Source organism: Xiphophorus hellerii, chromosome 17 (assembly GCF_003331165.1).
Source record: "Xiphophorus hellerii strain 12219 chromosome 17, Xiphophorus_hellerii-4.1, whole genome shotgun sequence".
In the NCBI taxonomy this organism is placed as follows: domain Eukaryota; kingdom Metazoa; phylum Chordata; class Actinopteri; order Cyprinodontiformes; family Poeciliidae; genus Xiphophorus; species Xiphophorus hellerii.
The window spans coordinates 10,455,308-10,460,411 of NC_045688.1; positions in this window are offsets into that span (position 1 = coordinate 10,455,308).

The following is a 5,104-nucleotide window of genomic DNA, read 5'->3' on the forward strand; positions in this document are numbered from 1 at the left end:
GCTGTGGAGAAATCCTGCTTGGCACAAGAAACGTGGAAAAGCTGATTTGGTCAGATGAGAACAAGTAACAGTAATTTGGATTTGGATGAAGATAAATACGTGAGAGACACAGTTCGTCAATGTCCAGACCTGAGTCAAATCTAAAAACAGTGGCAAGACTTCAAGAAAAATAGTTTTCTCCGAATCTCTCCACCCAGTCTGGCTGAGGTGGAGCTAATTGGTACAGAAAAGCTTTTTAAAACTTCCCAACAGAAAATAGATTCTCATGCTTATAAAATCATATGTTTAGGGCTGCAAATTTGAGATTTAAGCTAACTTACAACTACATAATTTACAATAAAGAGAAGCACATAATACTCCATAATGTTGCCATTACAAAGGACTTCAGTAGACTCTTATGCCGCAGGAATTGTCCTCTGGTAAACACACACACACACACACACACACACACACACACACACACACACACACCCACACACACACACACACACAGACACACCAAAACAAGGAATCAAGCTACTTTGTTTTCCTTTAGTTCTAGCAGCAGCGGCAAACAAACCCATCCTTTCACTGCGAGTGAGTGTGAAACAGAGAAGGGACGCTGCTGCTGTGCCAGCAAACGTATTGCTCACACAAGCTGCTTTTTGTTGCTCTTGTCTTCTAACTTATTTGCTTGTTGTTTCCGTACATATTCAGTCTTTGCTTTTTTTTCTTCTTCTCCCACTTCTGCCTCTGCTCTGTCCCCATTAGGCCTCTTCAGCCACAGACTGATCCAGCTCAGAGAATTTAAATGGACCTTCGTTCCCAGTATTTTGTTTTTTGAGAAATGAACTTTTCTGGTGGAAAAAAAAAACAACAAACAATGAGAAAGCATTTTTTATTTCGTAAGATGTATGCATCTCATGGATGACGAAAAAAGCAAAAATGAAAGTTTTATGACTTAATCTTTTTCCAATATCTCTAGATTGTCCAAAGTCCTGTCTTGCTGTCTTTCTGTTTTAAATAAATAAATCAAATTAAATCTTCTCTCTTCAGCTCACCCACTGGGTCTCAGCAGGATTGTAGTTTTAGGAGCACCAATCATCAAAAATGGCCAATTTGTATCTAGTAAACCATTTCTGGGTTGATTTATTTTGTTATTCCAAAGAGTTCATGATGCCATGCACTACAACAATGTTCCCATGTCCTTTAGAAGAGAAACCAACCCACAGCATTACAGATCCTCCACTTTACTTATCATTGTACATCAGATGATTTTCTACATATGTATTTATTTTCATTTATTTTATGTCAGGTGGAATGTTTGCTATGGAATAAATAAAACTTAGTCTCATCTGTCCAAAGTACAAAATTAAATTGAGATCAAATCTTTGGAAAGTTTGTGTTGCTACCAACCAAAATGTTTACTCTCGTTTTTTTGGTAGGCTGGTCACTCTGACAGATAGTTTCATCTCTGTTTCATGTTCACCATGTGCTGCACAGTGAATGCAAAGCTTTAGAAATTCGCTTTGTATATTTTCACAAACTCAAATATAACTTTCTAATCTTTTTCCTTCTCATTTCTTTAGGTCGACACGTGAAATCTTACTTTGTGAAATCTTCTTCACCTTGTTGGAGAGGATTCTGATCAATTCTAGAGGACAGAATAATAATCTTAAATCATTAATTACAACTAATGATTTAATGAGAGTGGGACTTACATAGGATCCCTTCACTTTCAATGAATCAAAATGAAAATTGTATTTTGCATATATGAAAGGAACTGTGTGTCAAGTTTGTGTATAAAAAGTCACTTTAGTTATCCAAACTCCATTCTGTATACTGATGAATAAATGCTTCAGCGAGTCAGTCTTCTGTGTGTTTTCTGTAATGGATGCATAAAATGACCTCGTGACCTTTCCTTCTTTTCTCAGCGCTGGCTCCGGTTACTCTGTACTGTATCTGACCCTGACCTTTGATCCCCACGTGGGAAAAAAAAGGGGCCAGAGGTTCACTATTTCACAGCAGGGGTCATTTACATATCTTATTATTTCCCTCCCCTTCCTTAAACCGCTTCCTCTCTCTGTCCACTACTGCTGTGCTTTCTAACACAGCACACTGTCTTGCTCTTTAATCCCCTCTTGTTCTCTCCTTTTATCTCCACTTCTCTCCCTTCATTCCTCCTCCTCTCTTTCTTTTTTTCTCTCTATCCTCCCTCTCTCTTTCTGGAATGCGCTGTGCAGAAGCAGCTGAGTAAAGGAATGCTGCTGTAACAAGCCCATGCATAACCCTGAAGGTGGGGAGGCTCCCTGCAATCACTCGCAGAACACAAATAAAAATCTCCCTCCTCACGACTCTCTTCGCTTTAACAAAGATTTCCACTTCCTCACATTCTGCTCATCCGCGAGGACGAGAGGAGCATGACGATGCATGTTTGAAAGCGCGGTGAAACGGGGATGTGTGGTTGGCACACGCAGCCGTGTGGTAGTGTAAAAAAGATTTACCCTGCGGGCCCTTAAAGGAGAGGTAGGTTACACAACCGGACCAAGCCCCTTCCTGCTTCAGATATCAGTCAGTTACTGGTAACGGTGCGGGCCAGTATTAATAGGCGACATGATCGCTGTCATGCTCTGCGACTAAAAGGTGCTACAGCACCAGATTAAGTAAGGATAATAAAAAAAAAACCCCAATTGATAAAGCAGCAGAAAATGCATCTCAGCTTCAATGTCAGAACTCATTATGTGGAAATAAGTTTCATTATTTTCCTTTAATCTCATCTGGGTCTGCAACACTGTGCTTAAAGGTGTTGTTTTAATGTACAATTATCAATACATTTGAATATTATGGAAAAGTTCATTTATTTCAGTAACTCAATTCACTAAGTGAAACACATTAGATAGATTAACTGCACACAGGCAGGGATCAATGTTTTCTGTTAATTGTGAAGTATAAATACATTATAATTATTATCATGACGTATAATTAAGATTTATTTCAGGAGCTGTATAATTACAACTACTGAACGATTAGATTAGAATTTTGCCACAAACCAATAAAAATCATTTTTAGCACAGAAATGTGGGCTTAAAAGTATTTTTGTTATACTTGGTTGAAAATTATCTTAATGTTTTTTTTCACAATTGATCATGTTTTACCTGCAGATCAGATACTTCAGATTTGGTCAGAGCATCTTTAAAGGATGGTCATTTCCAGTTGGGCTAAATGTATCGAACGTTGCTCTGTGAGACGTTCAAAAGCTTGGGATGTTATTAATCCAGACTTCTTTGAATTTCTGCACATCCTTCTCCCTGACCTGCCTGCTGTGTGTCTGATCTTTATTCCGCTTCTGATGCCTCCAAAAATGATAATTATACACAAGTAGAGTCTGTTTACCAATTAGTTAGCGTCTCAACGTCACCAGACGCTTTTTATTTTAATTAGGGAGCAAAGGAATCAGAGCACAGAGGCATGCAGCATTTTGTAAATCCATTTGAAAACCCTGCATCATCTTATTTTCTTTTGACAAATAAGCATTGGTCACATAAAGTGCACTGAATTTTATGGCTGGAATGTAAAAAAGGTCTACAGGTATGAATATTTTTTTCTTTTCAAAGCACTATATGAGAAAAAGGCAGAAAAACTGCTTTTTCATATATTTGTGCTTCATGTAGTTTTAAAGTTAGAGATCCCTTTGAGCACATTACAGCCAGAGCAGAATTTGTATTTGCTGCAGCCGTAAACCAAACGCCAGCTCATCCAGTAAAAACACTTAAGAAATTTGTCAGAATTCGTAAAACGTTATCAATCCAATTTAAAGGCAGCAAGGCAGATTCATTTCCAGCAGGGTTTTGGTCGCTCTTTTAAAAGAAATGTTATCTGTCAAGTCCTTCAACCTGAAAACCCTCCAAAAATCCTACTGCACTAGTTGTTTTTACCACTGGGTTCTGGTGAAGGCGCTCCATTCTTCCTAGATCTTGTAAGCTTGTGTACTTTTCCAAAACTCTGCCTTCATGGAATAATACAGAATAATGCTTCTTTAGGAATTTGTGCTTATGTAATGTTCTGCAGACATATCTTCATAATATTCATCCTGGAAGGTCTCAGGACACTTCTCTGGATTGTCTAAACTTAGCTTTGACTTTAAGATACATCTGCATTATGAAATCTTATATTAATGGTGGAGCATAAACCTGTCTACTTAATTATCCATCCATCTATTTCCTGGACCTCCTTAATGTTGCGCAGGGTTCCATGTGGCTGGTGCTTTCACCCTGCAGTCATCAATTTAATTACATCCAGAAAGTTCATCACAGCACAGAGAGACTGCAGTCAACTTAGAGGAGATGCTTAAGTTGAAAAAAAAAAGGACTAATATAAACAAATTCTGCAAAAGGTGTTTATATAAAATATAGTGCCTAGTATAGAGAAACAAAAGTGTCATAATCCTTTATATGGATCAAAATGTGAATTCATACCATACTAGAATCAAATCAACTGCATTTTTTAAATTTAGTTATTTAAATACAGCAGGAGATTGTTGTAAGGAAAATGTTTACAAAGAGAGATGAAAATTAATAAGGGCATCTAAATGTAAAAATTTCACGTGTTCGAACATTAAGTGTGTTTCATTTTAAGGGCTAAATCTATGAACTGGCCTCAAAGACAAATGTGACCAAGAACACAGCATAAATTAGTTAAATTATACTGTGAAGTCAGAAATGTTGCTCTTGTACTGCTTTTTCTGTATAAACAGGGTTCTGACCTGACTTGACATTAAAACTATTTACTTTTAAAATATAAAGATATTTAGAAAGTCATCTCCTGCAGGCAAGACACTGACAGGAATCACCTGTCATTATCAGACGGGATTTCTAATCCCATCAGATAATGTTCTCCGAAGGCGAGCAGTATCGCCTTCGGAGTGGTTCTCCTCCTCAACAATTTACAGTTATGCCAAAAAATAAAGAAAGAAAAAAATAACCAAACAACCTCTCAGGCTGTAAAATCGCCATTACTTCACAGGGCAACACATTGACAAACCACAACAGCTACCATTGTAGTCATTACCTCATGGCATGCAGTCACACAAACAGTGAGTTACTTGTTTATGAAGACTAGTACATTA